Here is a 23335-nt window from a genome sequence, read left to right as displayed (position 1 = left end):
TTAGTTACTTCACAAAATAGTTTTGTTTAGTTTGTAACATAAATATAGTTTATTGAAGCAAAATCAAATTTTACTAGTCTTTAACCACTTCAAAAATCAAACTTAAACTTAGAATTAACTTAACTGTTACGTATATTTAAGTTAACTTGCTCTTTTAAGTTGCTTTTTTTAACATATAATAGTTTTTTATAAGCTGAAACTAAAACTTACCAATTAGTACTACTAAAAACTTTTTAGTAGTTTTTTACTACCAAACGTATTATTTGACGCCCCTTATTCTTTATAGCTGTTTTTTTATTTAGGTTAATATATGATTCCTGTTTGTAGATTTATTTTTCTATTAAATTAGATTATTCGAAAAGAAGCATCATAAGTAAAACAAAATTGTACTTTTAAATAGTAAAGATATCATACAATTACCTAACTACGTAATTAACTCTTTCTTTAAAATAGATAAATTTTTATCAAAACTTGATTTAAAAATTTTCTTTTAACAAGCTGTAACATTTTTATCAACATATAACTTTTTTACATACTTTACAGTCTTATATAGTCAAAAGATTTAATTATTATCTAATAAGTATACGGAAATCTGCTTAATTTAACTTAAGGAAATATGCTTATTACAATAAAGTCTACTTAATTTAAAAAACTACTTAATTAAAAAATAATCTTTTAATTAAGTCTCCATTGTATGAACAAAGAAAATAAACAAAAGTTTTGATTTCCGTGTTTAAGAGAATTTTTTTTTGTCATTTTACTAAATCTATTATGTTTTTATTGTGTAGATTTTATAAATTGGATTAGAAAATTGCTTGTTTATTAATTTGTAATATATAAAATAAAAAATAAAGTAAATTGTAAATACATATTTCAGTACAAACTGTTTATAATCAAAAAAGTAAATCCAAATTAATAAAGTTTATTACTATTTTAATTTATTTTAAGCTTTTGTTTCAGTTAATTAATAATAATAAATATTAAAATAGATCAGTTAATTTACTAAAGCTTTAAAAAAAAGCATACACAAAAAATATGCACTTTTAATTTATTAATGCTAAAACGGAAAAGTATCTTGAAAGCCCAACTTATGCAAAGTTTCAAGTTGTAAGAGTTTTTTATATTTTGATTCCTTTTAAGTTAGGGCTGGGCAACGTTTTTCAATCAACGGGCCTGATCCGGAAAGTTTTAGTCTTTTGCGGGCCGGAGCATTTCGAGCTAGTGACTTACCGGATCCAACCGAATAATGACTTTTTAGATTCGAATCCGACTGGATACTAATCTTAAGTCGAGATACGTATCCGGTTGGATTCTAATTTAAATAAAAGTTTTGGATCCGGCCGGAATCTAATTTTATTGATGCAGTTGATCGCTTTTTTGAATCCCTAAATTTCTCTATATTTCTCAAGTCTGAAAACTTTAGATGTAGATTGAGAGATATCAGATTTTTAAATAATGTCTACAAAATAGAACTGACATTGTAATTGACAAAGGTACGTATGTAAAATATCGTACTTATAAAAACACTTTGCTTGGTGTAAGTTAACAAAAGGATATTCGAACTAAGTTATAACAACACATAACATTAGGACAAATTGGTGTAATTATTAGTACACATTAATTTAAAAAGTATTTTTTTAGCAGTTTTTACCATTAGATTCTTACAGTTTTGTTTTGTAAAAATATGATACAAAGTTTTATAAAGATTGACTCTTTGCGGGCCTGTCACTTAGCTCGCGGGCCTGTAATTTTCATTCGGGTGCCAGATCCCATTAAAGTTTAAAAAAACGGTTTGGGGCCGGTAATTTTCACTCTGCGGGCCGTACGTTGCCCACCCCTATTTTAAGTGGTATGACAAAATAAAAAACATTGTTTAGTACAAACTTGCATAAAAATGCCGCCCGCAAAAATCTGTGTGTGGTAAATCCAGCCAGTTATATGCAAAAGGCTACAAATTAATGCCGACCTTTACTATTAAACAACATCTAAAATTGAAAACAGATGCCTCGACCCGGGATTGAACCAGGGACCTTCAGATCTTCAGTCTGACGCTCTCCCGACTGAGCTATCGAGGCAGACATTTAAACTGTGGTTGTAGCGTTTATAAACACAAATTAGAGCTCATTAAGCTTTAGTTTTGTTTGTACAAGTGCAACTAAAACAATTAATTTATATGTTTTTGTTTTAAGTGGCCTTGATTGATTTTTGAATTTGAAAATTTGAGCCTATCACTATCATTTAAAATTAATCTAAAATTAATTTCCAAATTTTTATGATTTTCTTACTAAAATTTGTGAAAAAAAAGAAGTCTTATTACGTAATAATAAAGCTGTAACTTTTCAATAAAATTTGAACATTTTTAGATAAATTTACAAAAAGTCATGAAGTTATAGTATTTGAAGTTGATTTGTTTCTTAAGTAATTTTTCAGTATCAGTCTTAAGATTAAAATTTGATTTGTTTCTTAAGTAATTTTTCAGTAATCAGTCTTAAGATTAAAATTTGATTTGTTTCTTAAGTAATTTTTCAGTAATATTTTCAGTAATATTTTGTTTTTATCTTAATTTAATTGTTCAATTGCTATTTTCCATGACTGTCACATATCTTTTTTTAGATTTATTTAAGCACTGAAGAGGTCTTTGACCGAAACTTAGTTTGTAAAATAAATTTTTAAAAGAATAAATATATTACTTCTCCTCCAGCAGTTGAGATCTCTCTATTTGTTTTCTTAAAACCAAAACATATAGTATTTGAAGTTGAATAAGTTTTTATAATAAATAGTTAGCGAAAAAATGTTAATCATACTTAAATTGACTACTCAACAATAGTAATAATATCAATAAATTTAAAAAAATAGCATAAAACTATTAATTTATATTTATAAAACATGATAAAGTTTGATATAAACATAAAATTACTTAAACTTTATGTTTTATTTGCAACTTATATCTTTATAAGGTTCTAATTTTATTAAATATTTAAGTACAAAATATATTTATTTATATCCATACTTTATATTTCAAAAGTTCTTAAATTTAATTTAATTTTATCTTATAAACCAAACCATACTTTAGTTTAATAACTTTTTTAAATCTAAACATTCTGCAATAATAAATTTATGAAAACTAATTATAAGCCTTTTTTATCAAGAAGTTTTAATTTTAATTCATTATTCTGAGATGGTAGCATACTTATGTTTACTTTTATTAATTGAAAAACAAGAATTATATAATTTCTTAAACCATTCATTGGTCTTTGCGATAAAGCAATAAACATTTGTTGATTACAAAAATAACTTTACAAAAAAAGTCCTTCGAGCCGGAGTCGAACCAGCGACCTATGGATTTCTAACTTCAGCTACAGTCCACCGCTCTACCAACTGAGCTATCGAAGGCGCTGGACGGTCACACTTTATTGCGTTAATAAACACAAATTTGAGCATTGTAATCTGCATAATATTTGTCAAGTCTATTTCTCCTTAATAATTTCCAGTTAAAATACACCAAACATATTTCAGTTTCAAATTTGCTAACTTATTGTTTTTAAAACATTTTGGGGTTTTGAAAGTTTGTAATAAGTTTTTATTTACTTGTTTTAGAAACCTATCATTGATAAACTTTATACCAAACTTGACTTTAAAAACTCATGAAGTAGATTTTTAAATAATTTTAGCTTTTGTTAAACTTAGTTTAAACTTTAGTTGCTTACTAAGCTTTTTAGTTTCTTTTTATTTATTTGTTTTCTAAATTAATTCAATTTCAAACAAACAAAAAACTATGTTACAATAATAGAACTTTGTTAAGTTAGGGTGTTTAAATTGTTCAATGGTTGTGTTTTAAGTAATATCATAACTACAACAAAGCCTTTTTTTTACTTAGGAATTAAATTTGTTTATCTTATTATTCACTTATTAAAGTATAAAGGTAAAATATTCTTTAAACTAAGTAAACATATTTCATAAATACTATATAGTCTTTAACTTATAATGTATTATGTTTCTCGCATATATCAAACAAATTCTATGTGTTAATAGACACTTAACTCAGATTATCTTTTTGCTTTTCATATATGCTACGTTATTTATTTAATTTTAAACTGAAGTGTAATTTGATTTTTGATTTTGGCAAAAATTTTGATTTTTGATGAAATTAAAGTGTTTGGGTGTATTCTAAAAAAAGTACTAATTAGCCGAAAGGTTTTTTCGTGCACCAGGTCCTAGGAACAAATATTTTGAGCGTTCTTTTTTGTCGTTCTATAAACAATAAATTATATATCTATAAACATGTATCTATAAACAATACTATTTATGACTTAGGCTAAGTTGTTTAAACACTTAAGTTAAAGTTTCTCAAAATATCTTTTGATCGATTAGTAATTCAAGATTTAGTTTTATTGACTGATAAGTTATTCAATGGTTTAGTTCTTTTATTAAGATTGAAAACAGAAAGTAGTTAATATTGTAGATAGACTTTTAAATAGAATAAAATCCGAAAAATTTTACTGATTAAATATATTTAAATATTTCCTATGTCAGTTAATACTCAAATAAATTAAAAACTCTTATTTTTTGCTCATAAATTGTGAACAACTGCTATAGACTCTACAAAAGACAACGCTAAACTTTTTAATATCAGTAACTAAACAAAAACCTTAACTTCTATGAATGTTGATTGACATTTGATAGTTACTTAAACTACTTTTAATCTTAAGGTAGTTATATCAATTGATGTTGAGAAAAAGTAAACTTATGTTGTAAGCATAACTTGAAACTGTTCGAAATTTAGTAAGTTATATTTAAAAAAAAAAAAGTTAATAAAATATAAAAATATTTTATATTTTTACAGAGACAATTTAATTTCTTTCTAGACAGTTTATTCATTTTCAAAGTTTTTGAGTTTCTTAAACTTATTTGCGTTAGAAAAACGAAAAATCTGAACCCGCTTATAGATTTATATTTGCAAAAATATTTTTTTATAAAACATTCTTATATTTTGACTAGACATTTCTAATTTTATGAAAAATTGTTGATATCAAAACATAACATTCTTTTGTCTTAGTGACATGTGAATATATAATATAGCTTCGGGATTTTTATTTATCTATCTGATAATTTCTACAACAATCTTTCTAGAGTCTAGACAAAGTTGTCAGTAAAATATTTGTGACTAAAGTATTTAAAACCGCGAATAACTTGTACTTGTACTAGTAAGGCAAAATTATAATAAATAATTTCAATGAAATTACTAGTAATATTTTGTTGAAAATTACTTTTAGTGTAATCTGATTATATCGCCTCACTTATTTAAAATAGTTATACAAGTATGGCTTTCATTGTAAAAGTTTTAAGGTCAACCTACTAAATAAATATTTTAAACTTTAAGAAGTTTGAAATTAAGCATTCGACGAAAAATATCCAAAATGCAAGTGAATCAGTATACAAAGAAGCCCTTATACAAAAAACACAACATCTTGTTAGGCGTATGAGGTGGAAGGCAAAGTTTTTCGAAGAAGAAGATGTATTAATGTGATTAATTTTTGCACAAGCTGTTTCGCATGGTTTTTGATAGTTTTAAAATTACGTCATAATCTATTTATGCAAAAAATTTTTTACTTTCATTAGTGATTTTGTTTTGTGCTTTATTTTAAACTTGTTTTTTTCAAACTGGTTATTCTAAGAAAAACAATTTTTAAGAAAATTTAATTTTGTGCGCCAACTTGCTAAAGTATTAATGGGTTTTGAGAAAACTTTAATAAAAAAGTTTTTTTAGTTTTGTAAAATATTTTTAAAGTTTTGTAAAAATTTACTAAAAGCAGCTGAAATATCGAGCAGTATTTGTGCATTCTAATAAGTATTTATTTTTTACATCATACACTTTTCAAAGTATTTCGGTATTCAAACTATTAAGTAAAGCTATTTATTTAAGACTTTTACTGGAACTATATAACTTTAAAAAAGTAAAACAATATGTATAACGAACTTTTAATAGGTTACGGTAATGTAAACACTTAGTTTACAAATTATTTGGATTTATTGCTTAAAACTTAAATTTTAAATAGTAAGTATATATGAATAGTTTATGATCAAAAAAAAGTTTTTTTTAAGTTTTTAAGACCATTTATTTACGGTTACACTGTTGATTTATTTTTTTATTTATATAGACACTCAATAAAATATTTTAGTTTTGTCGAAGTTCAAATAAAAGATAGATAATAGGTAATTAATGGTAAATTAAAAACAATTTTTAGTTGAAAAAAAGATTTTAAATTAATACTTTTTATTTTGGTCAACTCATTAATCGATTAAGCTGAAATTTTTTTAAATAGTCAAGTTTTTACAAAATTATGTTCTGGCTATAAAGTTGTTCTATAAAAATAGAAAAATTTTCAATTTTTATACTTTGTATATCGTTATCTATATTCTAGGGACTGGCTTAAAAATTAACTTTAATATAATCGTTTCGATATATAAACTTAGATATAGAACTTATTTTGTTTCCTTTGATTTTAATTGTAAAATAATACAAAAAATTTAAATTCTATCTTTAACAAAAATTAATGTATAAAACACAGTACTTGTCAAGTATAATAGAACATTTTCTCATCGTAGATTTTTTAAACTTTTTAAAATTCAGTTATATTTTTATCAAAATCTTTTTAAAACTAAAAGTCTTTGTTTTAAACAAAGATAATTGAAATATGAAAGTACAGAATTGTTTATTTTTCTTTGTCAGATATGAAAAAGTTTGCAAATAATACTACATAAAGTTTTTTACATCTTATACTGTTTTTAAGTTCTTCTTTTTAAGCTTTTTAAGATTACTTAACATAATTTTTCAAAATAAAACCCTTTCTAGAACTATATACTAATCTTGTAAAATTTGATTTTTTTACAAAAATGTTCTTAATTTAAAAATAAATATCCAATACTATACAAAACTATACTTTAACTTATAAACTTTAAAACAACTCAGGTTTAAACATAAACTAAAACTTGTTGTTTTATTTTTTTTCTTATTTAAGATTTTATAACTTCATTCAAGTTTAACACCGATTAATGTTTTAATTACTATCATTTTCCATAATATAATGTAATATAACTTTCTTTGTATTTATATAAACTGTGCTTATATTTAAACTTAACATCTACTAAGGCACTAACTTAAAATTTTATATGTCTAACTATACTTAAACTTTTATATATTTAATTATAATACATTTTAAGTAAAGCATGTTAAATTAGTAAAAAACAAAAAATACATATATACAAGTTTTATTAATTGTATAAAGTATTTCAACGTGAGTAATTTTACAAAGGTTAAATACATGAAAAACCAAAAAATGAAAAAATTAAAAGTAAGTTTTTAAATAAAGCTAGTATTCATATTAATATCTGTACAAAAACACATTTCACAACAAAAGAATTTTAATATACATCGATAAAAACTTCACAATTTTACCGCTGACAAATGTTGTGTAGATAAATTATTAAACAAAAAAATGTACAAATTTACATATAACAGAAAGAACACTCATAAAAATAAAAAATGTAGAAAATCTGTATATATTTACATTTTTGTCCCTTTTAAGTAAAAAAAACAATTAAAATCTTTACAAATTTACATTGGACGACTTTTGTAACGTGTACTTAAAATGAAATCAAATAAATGATAAAAATCCGTACAAATTTCCATATAACAGAAATAACACTTATAAAGATTAACAAATAATAATAATCCGTATAAGTTTGCATTTTACTCCTCCTTAAATCAAAATAAAAAACTAGAAAAAAAACTCTACAAATTTACATTTTCGGACAATAAAAACAAATTTAAAAAATATAATCTATACAACCTAACAATTGGGAATGTTTGTAACACTGACAAAAATCAAGAAAACTTTAACTGAAAAAGCAGCAAAACATCTGTACAAATTTACATTTTAATCCATTATTAAACCAAAAAATTAAAGATATTTTTAACAGAAATCTGTGTAAATTTACATTTCACAAGATAAGTGCATCGATTTAATATACAAGAGTAATCTTTACAAATTTACAGTTAAACAAGTTTTTTGAGCATGAACAACAACAATTAAGTAATTTCAAAATCAACAATAACTATATGTACAAATTTACAATTATAAGTATTGAAGACACTAACAAAAACAAATAAAAAAGCAAAATAATTCAAACTATCAAAGATCTTTACAAATTTACGATATAACAAGTTCACCAGTATAAGAAAAAGTTTAAACTGAAAATCAATAAATGGGTATATAGACAAATTTACAAAGTCTACTTACAAACCAATACAACACACAAAAGAAAGTTGTTTTTATACAAAAAACAGTAAATATTTCATTTGCAAGATAAGTGCATCGTAAAAATAAAATTTAAATTGTAAAATTCAAATTTAAAACTAACAAAAAGGTATCTGTACAGCTTCTTTACATTATATTTAGTCATAAAGTTGATAAAAAAACAAGATAAGTTTAAAACTAACAAAAATATACATACAAAATTTACGCGTAGCGTTATTTATAGTGTATCATACATAAAAAATAAACAAACAATGAATATCTGTACAAATTTTACAATTTGATCCTTAATCATGAGCGAAATTAATTTAAAAAAATCAAAACTTTTTTCAACTATATAAAATGTTTCATTTTTATTATTAATGTACATTTATAGTACTAAACAACTGCGCAAATTTAGTTCCCTTTCTAATTCAATAAAAAAAAAAAATAAAAATCAAAAAAAGTATATACAAAGTTTTACAGTACGACCAACGTATAGTGCACCGATAAAAATAAACAATTTTTACAAATTTACAATTAAACAAGTTTGTACTATAGACGAAAACAATAAAACAAATTTAAAACCAAGAAATATTATCTATACAAATTTACAATTAAGCAAGTTATTTTCATTATTTAAAAAAATCAACAAACATCTATACAAATAAACAATGTAATCATTTAACATACGACAAAACAAAAACACATAAAACTTTATAAACAAATTTACAACTATGCGTAATAAGAATTAAGATAAATTTTAAAAAACTCTACAAATTTAACTCTTATTTTATACATTTATATAATAACTTTTAAAAAAGTTTAGACAAGCTTATTCAAACTTACAAGTATAGAAAATAAAATAATTAAAAGTAGGCTTTAAATTTTTGAGGAAAACAGAAAATAAACTATACAAATTTACACTATTGTAGTCTGTAAGAACTTGAACAACACAACATAAAACAAATTAATTAAATTCAAAACTGTATAAACTTTTTACAAATTTACAATTTTATGCAGGTACTGTCGCAAATTCATATAAAAATTTATCAAATTTACAAAAAAAATGTACAAAATGCCATCTTAAAGCTTAACATTAAACACCGAATAACACTCGTCTAAATATAAATGTTAGTTTTGTGCAAATTTTCAATGCTATCTTTATTTCAGAACCATAAAAATAATACAAACCTATAAATATTAAAATACCATACAAACTTTCATTGAGCCTTATGTTGCCACAAACAAAAAAAGAAGTTTTATCTGTACAAATGTACAATATGAGTATTATTATTGTGTATAATATAAAAAAATTACATATAAATACAAGTATACAATTAAGCTTTTATCCTACAAAACATAAACTACAATAACAAAAGAGTTTTCTATAAAATATACAGTAATCGCTTTTTAAATAGGAAATCGTTTTTATATTAAACAAACAATAAATCATTTACAAATAAAATGATGAAGCTTTATTCAAACATGAACAAAACATTAAAATACAAAAAAAACTTAAGGTTTTTGCAAGTTTACATTAATAATTTAACTTAACCTTCATGAAGTTTCTCAATAACAACTGTATAAATTTTACATTTCTAGCAATCATAAATGATTAAAATTTAACAAATACAAACTAATAAAAGATCTGTACAAATTTACATTGATGTTTTAACCTTCACTAAAAATTTCACAACAAAATTTTGACAAAATTTACAATTCTCGCGAGCACAAACGTTTGTAACTTTAAAAGTATAAACAAATAAAAAACTTCTGTACAAATTCACATAGTAGAACCTTTAACGTTGTCAAGTACATTAGAAAAAAAATTAACAACTAAACAAATAAACAATGTAACAAATTAGAATTTATAAAAATGTTGCAAATATAACCTGTACAAACTTTACAAATTTACGAGATTCAAGTTGCCAAAAGAAATACTATACGACATATTTGTACAATAAAATGTGTGCAATAAAAATTACAAAAATCAATTGTTTTTGTAAAAATTTACATGGAGATTTTTAAGCCAAGACAAATAAAAAAAGCCTAACTTTGATGATGAAATGTTTTATAAATGTACAAGTAAATTAATTTAATCTTTACGACAAACTTTGAGAAAAAATAAATTAGTGAATTAAACGTTAATGATGGTCTGGTTAGAGGAAGTTTCCAAATCTGGAAATAAATTTTAGTTAATTAACATACATTGACTTTATAAAATGATAAACATCGTAAAGTTTAAAGTTTTATAGTTAGTATCAAAGTATCATTAAAAAGAAGCTTACCGTATCTATAGTAGTACAGAAATATGGTTAATTTTAACTAGAAGACATCAACGAAAACTACTCATCTTTTCAAAAGGAAGGATTGATTGAAAAGTTTCTGTTAGTAACAATAAAGTTTTACTTAAAAGAAAAACTAAGTCTACAGAAACGTTTTAAACTATAAACCTTTTATTTTATTTTGTAGAGTAAGGTTATATAAAATTAAAAAACACATACTAGTTTTAGTGTATTGGTTGTATAAGTACTAATTTTATTACTAAATGAAATTGTTATAGACTACTATGTTAAGATTTTAAACCCCTTAGGCAAATTATGTTATTTGTAATTCAAAGCTGAAAAATTACATACTTTTAAACTTTAGTATACTCAAAAAGTCTTAAACCTTAAATTTTACATTATTTTTGTTATATGAAAACAAACTAAAAGTTTCTAATTTTTTATATACAATAACTATATTTAGTTGTTATATGAATTTTGTAAAGAGTTTAAGTTAATCGTATCTTAAACGTAAGCTAAAGCTGATATTAGCAGTTTAATAAGTACATTGTAATGAACAAAATAAAACTTACTTAGTTAAAAAAAATAAGAATTTACCAAGCTTATGAACTACTAACTGAAATAAATTTTACCAGCTTATCAATTAAAAGAGTATGAAAAAAAAGAAAAAATATCATACGACATTTTTGTTGATGTTATAGAAATCTGTCTACATATTTGGTAGCTTTAAGCTATTTATAAATGATTATGAAATTTTAAAGTTTTTGTGAAATTCTACTATCAGTAGCTGTCGTTTAAATGAAGTGCTAATGTGATTTTGAAAACCTTATTTGGTAATGTATAGCTACTCACATATATAATTTTCATGTTAGTTGTTTGTTGAGTAAAGTTTTAATTTGTTCCAGGTTTTGTCAATTTTAAAGTTATGACTGTTTTTGATTAAATTTTAAATTTTTTAAATAGTAAAGTTTTTATCGAACTTACAATATATTTTCAAAATAATTACTTAATAGTATTAAGTATAACAACATTTAGTTTATTCTAAATAAAAAAGTATAAATTTAAACAATACTATCTGTAAATAGTCTTGTTGTTTTTTAAGTTAGTTCTTTAGATATTTAAATAAAGACTGTTCCTTAACCGTAAAAACTTTTATTTATCTACAGAAAACTTGGCAAAATATCTAATAAGTTTTTAAATTTATGATAATTGTACCTTAATCTGCCGATTAAACATGTTTGTTCTTACTTAGTAGTTTTCTGTTATTAGAGTTTTATATAAATCTACAACTAAAGCTACTTCTCGATTTTTTAAATAATAGTAACTCTATTGATGTTCGTTTTTAGTTTTACGAAAGTCTAGTACAGTTGTAGATATTTGCTATTTAATAAATAATATAAAAAAGTTGTTTTTGTAAATAAACAACTTTTATGTTGAAAATACAAGTTTTGTTACCCTTATCTTTAAACTTTTGGCCTTTAACGTTTTGCTTCGAGTTTTAATGTTTTGAGTTTGTTTTTTTGTACTCAAATGGTTTGGACCAGAGATGTTAAAATGCTAAAAGTTACTATGGTAATTCAGCAATGAAGTGTTTTATTTTTGGTTTGTTTTAAGTTAGTAATTTTACGCTTGAGTAAACAAAGCAGAGCTTTTTAACATGTCTGGTTTGGACTGTTTTAAAACTAAATAGTTTGTATGTAAAAGGTAATAGATGTTTAAATTTATTTATAATTCGCGTTTGAAATATGTCGTAAATAAGTGTTGTATTGACTACTTAATCGTATATTTTAATTGACTTTTTTGTCATGCATATACATTAATTTGCTGTTGTATTTGACAATAATTTGTTATATTGAAAATAAACAGGTTTAAGATTATTTCTAAACAGGTTACTAAAATAATTAATTCAGAAATACATATTACAAACTTACCAGGAGTTTTTATGAAGTCTTTTAATATTAGACGATCAGTTTAAAGAAACTATCTACTCTACTGTAACTGTGTTAATATTTACCGTTGTGGATTAAATTTTGTAGCTAATCGAAAACTGTTTCTAGATCAAAACTGATAAAAATAAGCTTTTATAAGTCTAACATTTTCATATTTAATACTTTTTGAATTTAGATATTAATACTACTCACATAACGATTTGAGCAAAATTTTTAAATTACTTAATTTACAAAAGCTTAAATTATGGCAACTCTGACATATTTATATAATTACAATGTAACGTTTAAGAGTTCTTAAATTTTATCAACAAAAATATATTGCTCATGCTTAACTTAATTTAAAAGTTATGAGTGTACTCGTTTAAAAAAACTTTAAAAAAGGTTGATAGCTACCATGTATAAAAATTTTTTTATCGTCATATTAATAAATAATCATAAGTGTGTGCTTTTAAACTAATTATTTAAACAACGAAATCTTTTTATTTACAAAAAACATAAAATCTGTTTATTACATTTTCATTAGAAGGTGTTGAAAAAGTTGAAGTGATGAACAAAGAAATTCTTCTTGCAAATATTCTGTTAAAAGCTTAAAGCTAATAAACAAAACTTACTCTTATAAACATTTTGTATTTTTGCTAGATAAATTTCAAATTTAGAATTTAAAAACTTTAATTAAAATGAGTATGCAAAAACTTTAGTTGACACAAAAATTTGTCGTGTACGTAAAAATAAACAATTTCACATTAAAGCGGTACAAAAAATTAAAGTTGATATGTAAAATATAATTAAACTTTTAATGGGCTGTGTAACAATTTTAAGGTAGTAGTTTTTTGGTATTTTTATACAAAACAGATTGTCACAATATAACTCTTTTTAATTAACGCTAAAAATCAGAAATAAACCACTAACATCATTGCGAATCGGTAAAAGTGGATGATCTTTTTAGAGTGTAAAAGTTGTATTTGTAAACATAAAAAACTGTAAACATCAAGATTATTAAAAGCTTTATGTTTTTTTGTAACTAGTTTTTGTTACACAAATAAAAGTTTTGGAATACTCAAGTATATATATAAATATATATCCTTTAATTTTTTATAGTTTATAAAACTCAACTAAAAAGTACAATTACATATAGTTTTATACATTCGCCTTTATAAAATATAATGTTTAAAAAAACTATTTTGTTTGTTTTGCCAAACTAAGTTGAGATATTGTATTGGGTGTACTAGATAAAAATTATAAAAAAAACTCTTAGTTTTAAAAGTTTTAGAAAGTAAATTTCTTTACTTATTTCTTATTATTTGTTTTTACTATTAATATATCTAATTTTTAGTTATTGTTGAGAAGCTCTTAGTCAGTAAAGCATACTATAGTTACCTAAGGTAACTGTTTATTCTTTTATCTTTTGTCTACAAAAACTTCTATTTTCATTGTGTAACATCCAAAAAATATCTTTTTGTTTGTTTCTAAAAATAAAAAAGTTATAAGACTTATATAGGACACTGAAAGAAAATATTTTGTGCTCCTATTTTAATAAAGATTGAGCTTTTATTAAATTGAAGTTATTATTAAAAAATCGTGGTTCGGCTTCTGAAGTGTAAGTTTAATTTATTAGTTTATTTTATTAGTTTAGTTTATCTGTTTAACTTTATTATTATATGATTAAAAGTTGGTGCTTCGGTTCTGATGGAAAAGTTAGTTTATTTATAACATGAATTATATACTATCAGTTTTATGTAACACACTTTAAGAGATGTATTACTTCTAAAACTTTTTTTTTCAAATGTATATATTTATGTATTTTTAACGTTTAAATTTATCCGAAAAATCTTGTCTTGTATATTTTCAGTTTATTATTTCATGTATACTATATTTTATTATACTTGGCGACGTCGTAAAATGTTTGCCACCGAAACCTGATAATGAATAAAATAATCTATTTGCACTAATATTGTTATCTTATATATTATTTAAGTTTTTATTGTGATAGCCATAAAACTTTATACAAATCAATTTTCAAAGTATAACTTCAAATTTTAAAAACTCAAAATTTTCTAATTACTTCCAGGTTTCAGTATTAGACTTGCAATTGATGTACCGATCATAGAAATTTTCACTGCTAAGTTGCGCCAGAGAGCACCAACAATTCGAATGGCACATAAAGCAGGGAGTTTTCGATAAGCGCCACAAAAGTCGCTTGCTTTTATCATAGCAGGGACTTTTTTCGGTAGGAAGTTTTTTAAGATGGTCCATTTTATTATTTCGTTACGATTGTTTTTATTATTATGAGAAACAAACTAAATTAGGAAATTAATTCTTTTTATATTCCGGTTTTTTTGTTTTCTTTCTTTATTATTCATCGAGTTAAAATATCTATTTTTTTTTGTCGTAATTAAGTCCTCTTTTTTTTTACAGCTTTTAAAATAAATGTTAAAAATTATAAAAATTTTCGGTAAAAAAATGGTTTTATTTTTATAAAGAGAGCTTTTTAAGATATCTCAGTTCCTTTTTTTTAAACATTTTTAAGCAACTCAAACTATTTTAATTTACCATTTTATAAATAAAGTTTTAATTTATTTTATTAAAAATTTCATTACAAATATAAAGTTAAATTTTATATCAAGGAAAACGTTTTCTTTTTAATTGAATTTGCAGTAATTTAGATTTTATACAAAGTTGTGTTTTTTTTATATCATTGTACTTTAATTTTCGAATAAAATTAGGTCCATTTTTTGTTTTCGTTATTTTATAACTTAGTATGTAATTAAATTTTAATAAACTATAGTTAAAATTAATTAAATGACCGGATTTTTAATCCTTTTAATTTTACGTTATTAATATTTTTTTAATTGGATAAGTAAGGTAGAACAATAACAAAAAAATTGTAATTATTGAGTTTTAGGTAAACATGTATAAAAATATTTTTTAAAGAAATAATTAAATAGAGAGGCTCTCTTTAAAAGAAAATATGTGAAATTAATTATTTTTTAAAATCCGTTATTATTATTTTTTTAAATGCTTATAAGATGTCTAATGATATTGTTCATTAAACCCTAAATTATTTTCTTGACGAATTTAGATGAATATTTAAATTTCTTAACATTCATTGAAGTACTACTTAAATCATAACTTTTGAGAACTGATTTCAAAACTTGTTTTTTTTTAATGTCTTCATGCAAATCCAATACATAATTCGGTAAAGCAGAATTATATTTTAAATATATTCAGAATTTTGATTTTATTTATGTTAGTCAAGTAATAAAACTACATATGTTTTTCATTAATGTTGAAGGCTACATTTTTTTTAGTAAATCTTATACTTAATAATTGCCTGATTAAATAAAATATTTAATCAAGCAGTTAAAATATTTTTAAGATTAAAAAAGTAATAATTTTATTTTCTTAGTAACTAATTGAGTAACTTTTTTAAGTTGTAATGAACTTTTTTAAAATCTATACACTAACTATGTTACAACCGATTTAGACTTATAATATCTGATTTTTCTTTGCACATAAGTTACATTTATTTTAACATATTTTTGTAAAAGTTACAATAATTCTATTAAGAACTTTGTATAAGCAGTTTATTCACCATAAAAGTGTTCATAGATCACTAAAGTATAAGAAGGTACATAAAAAAACATTTATATAAAATCTAATAACTTATCAACAGTTAGTACTTAACATTAAGTAATAAAAATTAATAACTTATATAATTCAAGATTTAAAATATTTACAGAATAATAAAAACTTTCCGTATTAAATAACAAATTAAAACATACAAAACGGTTAGTTTGAAATGTATAAATATACAGATTTGCGCCAGGTGTATAAAAAGTCAACTTTAGGATAAATTTCCACAAATGTACAATTTAAGATAAACAAGAAAAATACAATAAAATCAGTAATTAATAACTTCAACAAAAATCAAAAAGTTAACAAAATAATAACAAGTTCTGTACAAATTTACATTGGATTATTAATTTGCTTTTAAAAATGTAAAAGTTTTTTAGTAGTTTATTACGTTACTTAAATATACTATATACAAAAAAAAGTATTAAAAAAATAAAATGTTTGAACTATTTACAAATGTACAGGTACAGAATTAGTAGTTTGCAAATAATAAAACTGATAAGATACAAAGTAAAATAACAAATCTATATAATCAAAACTCTATACAAATTTACAAATTATTAGTTTATGTTAAACTAATTGTAAGGCAATCAAAACTGTTTATACAAACTTACAGTAGTGCCAATATACTTAGAATATAAGTTTATTTAAAAAAGTAATTATACACAAATTTACAAGTAAATACTTTTTTATAACAAAAAGATTTAGTATTGCACAATTAATAATAGCTTCAAAACAATAAAACTCAGCTCCAAAGTAAAGTCCTGTACAAATTTACAAAGTAAGACGATTATGTTTAGATAAAAGACTATATAAATATTAAAAGATTAATTAGTATTTAAAATTTTACAATATAGTACCACTATACGAAAATACTTTGTTGAACACTATACAAATGTACAAGTTTATATATGCTAAAAGTTAGATACAGATAAACATGAGCTCATAAATAAAATAATAAACAAACAAAATAACAAAATTGAAATATAAAAAAAGACTGCTGTACAAATTTACATGGTAGTTAACATTTTACTAAAAAGTTTAAAATAATTTGAAGAAATCTTTATGTTGTTTTATTAAGCTCAACAAACTTTTTACAGAAATATACAGTTTACAAAAGGTAGTAATTTCTTTAAAAAAAGTAAAATAAATTATGTACAAATTTACAGTTTGCAAAAATCACAATAAAAAGTTATCGAAATGTTCCGAAAAACTATAAATTGGTTTAATTTAAAGTAAACAAAACGTACATATATCCTTAATTCTTTCTCATAAAAAACCAACAGTTTAAAGTAATTTTATTTTTAATTTTATCAAACATTTTGTTTGTAAATTAGTAATCTACAAACTATATAGGTTAAGAAAATTAAAACAATAAACAACAATCAAAAAAAAATATTCATAAAAAAGACTACAAACTGCACAAATTAAGAAAATTAAATTAGTAAACAATAATCAAATAAAAAAGTCATAAAAAGGACTACAAAATGTAAAAGTTAAAAAAATTTATTCCGTTAACAACAATGAAATAAATAAATTAATAAAAAAAGACTACAAAAGTAGTTGCTATACAAGTTTACAAGTTTGTCACTTTTTATTTTAACAAAGGATGGGGCATATTGAAATCTGTATAAACTTAACTTAAACAATTATTGGTTGGCTTTTTACACATGTCAGACTTTTTTCAATTTCAAAACTAAATTTGAAAATTTGTACAAATTTTTACATCAGCAAGAATATTTCTTTCAAAAGTTTAAATATTATTTTAATATTTACAAGTTTACTTAAATGGCAAGAAAATGCATAAATCTGAAGTTTCTTAAAAAATTCTGAAAATTTTCAAATAAAAAATTTTAATAACTTGATTCGTAGAAATTAAAAAATTAAAAATAAAATCTTTATACAATCGTTTGATATTTTTCTTTGAATGTATAGTTGAAGCAATGAAGTTAATAATAAAAAACAACTACAAAATTTTGTTACAATTATACAATTAAAAGCAACCAAAGAGGTTTCTTTTTTTTTACAAATTTTTTTTTTACAAAAAAATCATGATAAAAAATTTAACTTAAAATTTGTAGCAACCGCTATGAAACAATTCACAACAATAACAAAATAAACAAATAACTATCTTTACAGAATATATCCACAAATAACACACATTTTGTGTATTGGTAACAAATTAAAATGATACACTGCACTAAATTTAAAAAATCAATTACAAAAAGTTTATACAAATTTACAGTCGTACGCAATGTTCCATAAAAAAAATTGAATACAAAAAAAAATAATTCTCAACACCAAAAAAATAACTCTAAGATGCTCAATAATTTGTATACATAACGCAAATTAACAAAAAGAAAAAAAAATCGTTTTAAATAAACATAGAATGAATAGAAAACTGTTCAGAACAGTACAAGAATAAATATAGAATAATTTGTTTAAACTTCACAATCAGATCAATAAATAAGTATTAAAACAAAAAGCACAAATTTTATATACAAATATACAATGTTATCATAGTTTTTATATAGTATAAATAGTTTACAAAATAAAAATAAACAAAATAGAAAGTCACTTTACAAATTTACAATGCTAAAAATGTTTTTTTTATAAAACAAGGTACATACCAAATTAAAGTATACATCAACAATAAAAATATATCTCTAATTCGCTCAACAACTTACGAAGTTAAAAAAAACAATAAAATAACATTTGAACAAACTATATAAACAAAAGAAAATAAATAAATTAATAAAAACACAAATTACAAAATTACTATATAATTCTACAATGCTAAAGAATGCTTTCATACAAAACAAAGTAAATAATTAAAATGGTAAGTACAGAATAAATATACACTGACAATTAAAAAGTAAGTCTAAGATGCTCAATAACTTACAGATTATTTAAAATAAAACAACAAAATAAAACTTTAACAAGTTATAAAAACCCAAAAAATAATTAAGTAGATATAAATACAAAAACTACTATACAAGTTTACAATGCTAAAAAATGTTTTCATAGAAAATAAATTAAATAGTTAAAATGGTAAATATAAAATTAAAAAATACCTTGACAAATAAAAATAACTACAAGCAGCTTAATGACTTATATACATAAAAAGAACTAATAAATTTCTTTCAACACATTCAATTTACAAATGAAAGACAATTTTTACTCTTAAACAAAAACACCAAGTTACAAAATAACTATACAAATTTACAATGATACAGAAAGTTTTAAAATATAATAAAGTAAATACAAAGTATAAATACAAGATACACCATTAATCTTATTAATTACTTATATACATAATAGAAAAATAATAAAAAACAATACTTTACAAACTATATGTACAGTAGAAACACAATTTTGTGTTTTTAGCAGCTTTTAAGTCCTTGAATATTTTTGTTCGTTCTAATTACAAGTCCATAACTGGTTATCTGTGATATAAAATAAATTAGTTATGAGTTATGCTTGAAGCTTATTCTAACTTTTAAAATCAATTATTTTTTAGTTACTAAGCATTGTACATTATATTTTTTGTTAAATTTTTAGCATACATATAGTTTATTGATACAAAAATAAATTTTACTAGTTATTGATCACTTCAAAAATCCGACTTGAACTTATATTTTACCTCACAGTTAACTATATTTAAGTTAAGTTGCTCTTTTAAATTACTTTTTTTAATACCTAATAGGTAGTTATAAGATGAAGCTAAAACCTACCAATAAGTACTACTAAAAAATTTTTAGTAGTTTTTTACTACAAAACGTGTTATTTGGCGCCCCTTATTCTTTATAGCTGTTTTTTACTTTAGGTTAATATATGATTCCTTTTTGTAGATTTATTTTTCTACCAAATTCAGGTTAATCGAAAACAAATAACATTGGTAAAATAAAATTTTACTTTTAAACAACATAGATATCAAATAATTACCTAAGTGAAGAATTAATAAATGCTATTACTTTACAATAAGTAGATTTTTATTAGTTAACAAAGGTAATAGCAACTCTTATTGAACTTAAAATTTTTTAAACTTATATATCTGCAGTAAAGTTTTTTTAGCTTTATTTCTAAACTAATTTGTTTCAAAAATCTTTTTGCTGAGTTTTATTCCAACATATATTTTATTAAAAAAAATTTCAGTCTTATATAGCCAAAACTTTAATTATTATCTAATAAGTATACGGAAATCTGCTTAATTTAGTTTAAGGAAATATGCTTAGAACAATAAAGTCTACTTAATTGAAAAAACTATTAAATTAAAAAATAATCTTTTAATTATGTCTCCATTGTATGAACATAGAAAAATAATTAAAATTTTTGGTTTCCGTGTTTAAGAGAAATTTTTTTGTCATTTTACTTAATCACTTATGTTTTTATTGGGTAGATTTTATAAATTGGATTAGAAAACTGCTTGTTTATTAGATTGTGATATATAAAATTAAAAAAAAAACAAAATATAGTATATTGTAAATACATATTTCAATACAAACTATTTATAATCAAAAAAATGAAGCCAAACTGTTAAAGTTTATTACTTTTTAAATATATATTAAGCTTTTGTTTCAAAATAAAAATAGATCAGTTTCTTAACTAACGCTTTAAAAAAAAAGCATACACAAAAAATGTGCACTTTTAACTTTTTAATGCTAAAATGGAAAAATATCTTGAAAACCCAACTTATGCGAAGATTCAAGTTATGGGAATCTTTTTTAGTTTTCGTACCTTTTAAATATGGTAAACAAACTAAATCTACTTCCATTTACTTTTTAATTATAAAATTAAAGTAAATAAAGAGTAAAAAGGATATCATTATAACAAAGCTTACAAGTTGGATATAAATTTGTTTTTGATTAAACTGTGATGCTAATTTTAAGATTATAAAACAACAATTTGGTGGTATGACAAAATAAAAAAAACTTTGTTTAGTACAAATTTACATAAAATAGCAGCCCGCAAATAGCCGTGTCTGGTAAATTTAGCCAGTTATTTGTAAAAGACTACCAAATAATGCAGTCCTTATAATCAAACAACATTTTTGAATAGTTTGGTTTTGGTACTGGTTTTAATTAAAAAGTTTAAACATAACTGACTCATTTTCGAAAGAAGTTTATTGATTAATTTCGTTTAGCTCTCTTCGGAATAAAATTGCTAAAAACTATGAATATTATAGAGTAATTTTAGTTATATATAATGAATTTGAAAAGTCTAACAAAAAATAGTTACGTCATAAAGTAAAAAAATCTGTTTAGAAAAAGTTTGAAAAATAGAGTAGAGTTGTACTGAACTAACTTGAAGTAATTTATAAGACAAAATTGCTAAAACAAAAACATTTAAAATAGTAGAATTTTTTTTTTACCTGAAACTAAATTAAAAAAAAAGCACATTAAAAAATACGACAATAACAACAACGAAAAGAGCTAAACGAAATTAATCAATAAACTTCTCTCGAAAATGAGTCAGTTATGTTCAAACAACATTTAAAATTAAAAAGAGGTGCCTCCACCCGGGATTGAACCAGGGACTTCAGATCTTCAGTCTGACGCTCTCCCGACTGAGCTATCGAGGCACAGGTTCGAGTTCGATCTATAGTCGTAACATTTATAATAACAAATTAAAGCTCATTAAGCTTTAGTTTTGTTTGTATAAGTACTAAAACAACAAATTCATATGTGTTTGTTTTATGTGATCTTGATTGATGTTTCCATTTGAAAAGTTGAATCTATTAAAATCATTAAAAATTAGCCAAAAATTAACTTTCAAACTTTTATGCTTTTTCATTCTAATATCTGTGAGAAAAAGATAAGTCATATTACGTAATAATAAAGCTGTAATTCTTTAATAAATTTTGATCTTTTTTAGATAAAACTCATAAAAAGTTTTGAAATTAAAGTAATTTGAAATTGCATAAGTTTTTATAATGAATAATTAGTAAAAATGTTAATTGTATAATGATTATTCAACGATAATAATAATATCAATAATTTTAAAAACTTGCATTAAACTATTAACTTATATTTTTAAAATATGATAAAGTTTAATACAAACCTAAAGTTACTTAAACTTTAGTTTTGTTCGCAACTTATATCTTTATAAGGTTCTAATTTTGTTAAATGTTTAAGTACAAAATATATTTGTTTATATCCGTACTTCATATTATTAAAAACATTTTAAAACTAATAATCGAAATTGCTAATGAGCTTAACTTAATTTTATCATATAAACCAAACCATACTTTAGGTTAATGATCTTTTTATTAGTAATATTGTGAGCAATACCATAGAAGTAATAACTTTAAATTATATGTAAAATAATGAAGTTAAAGGAACTAACTTTGTTTTGTAACTTTTCTTGAATTCTATAAACGACTTTATAAAAAAAGTCCTTCGAGCCGGAGTCGAACCAGCGACCTATGGATTTCTAACTTTCAGCTACAGTCCACCGCTCTACCAACTGAGCTATCGAAGGCACTGATAGTTAAAACTTTAATGCGTTTATAAAGATAAATTTAAGCATTGTAATCTGCATTATATTTGCCAAGTCTTTTTCTCCTAAATAATTTCCAGTTAAAATATACCAAACATATTTCAGTTTCAATTTTGCTAAGTTATTCTTTTTAAAATATTTTTGGGTTTTTTTATTTTGCAATAAGTTTTTATTTACTGGTTTTAAAAAATTATTATTGAGAAACTTTATACCATAAGAACTCATACAGTGAAATTTAAAATGTTTATAGATTTTGTTGCTTACTGAACTTTTTACTTTATTTTAGATTTTTTTCTAAAATAATTCAATTTAAAACAAATAGTAAGCTATTTTACAATATAGAATTATGGTAATATAAAGTTTTTAAATTGTTCAATAGTTGTGTTTTAACTAGTATCAAAGATTTTAAGCTTATAAATTTAATTTGTGTTAACTTTACAAGTTTATCAAAAAAATAGTATCAAAATTAATATAACTTACAACAAAGTCTTTTTTTTTACTCAGGCATTTCATTTTTTTATGTTAGTATTTATAAAATAAAGTAAAAAAGTTAAAAAACTCTTTAATTTATGTAAACATAAATTTATAAATACTATATAGTCTTTAAATAACTTAAAGTTTTAATAACTCAAATACATCTTTATTATTCATAATATACATTATTTATCTAATT

At 22.4% G+C, this 23335-nt stretch overlaps 4 non-coding genes across 4 annotated transcripts; all 4 read right to left on the bottom strand.

Annotated features, from left to right (window-relative positions):
• Window positions 1-2002: 2002 nt before the first annotated feature.
• On the bottom strand, window positions 2003-2075 carry Trnaf-gaa (transfer RNA phenylalanine (anticodon GAA)). Its single transcript has one exon. It is a non-coding gene; the product is annotated as a tRNA-Phe (tRNA).
• Window positions 2076-3308: 1233 nt separating this feature from the next.
• On the bottom strand, window positions 3309-3393 carry Trnay-gua (transfer RNA tyrosine (anticodon GUA)). Its single transcript is given in 2 exon segments — window positions 3309-3344; window positions 3357-3393. It is a non-coding gene; the product is annotated as a tRNA-Tyr (tRNA).
• Window positions 3394-21673: 18280 nt separating this feature from the next.
• Trnaf-gaa (transfer RNA phenylalanine (anticodon GAA)) lies at window positions 21674-21745 on the bottom strand. The gene has a single exon. It is a non-coding gene; the product is annotated as a tRNA-Phe (tRNA).
• An 813-nt stretch (window positions 21746-22558) lies between these two features.
• On the bottom strand, window positions 22559-22644 carry Trnay-gua (transfer RNA tyrosine (anticodon GUA)). The gene is given in 2 exon segments: window positions 22559-22594; window positions 22608-22644. It is a non-coding gene; the product is annotated as a tRNA-Tyr (tRNA).
• Window positions 22645-23335: the final 691 nt, after the last annotated feature.

The sequence above is a fragment of the Thalia democratica genome, chromosome 3 (assembly GCF_965202585.1).
Source record: "Thalia democratica chromosome 3, ktThaDemo2.hap1.1, whole genome shotgun sequence".
Taxonomy (NCBI): domain Eukaryota; kingdom Metazoa; phylum Chordata; class Thaliacea; order Salpida; family Salpidae; genus Thalia; species Thalia democratica.
The sequence above is the reverse complement of the archived record's forward strand: the minus strand, read 5'-3'. Positions and strand labels throughout refer to the sequence as shown.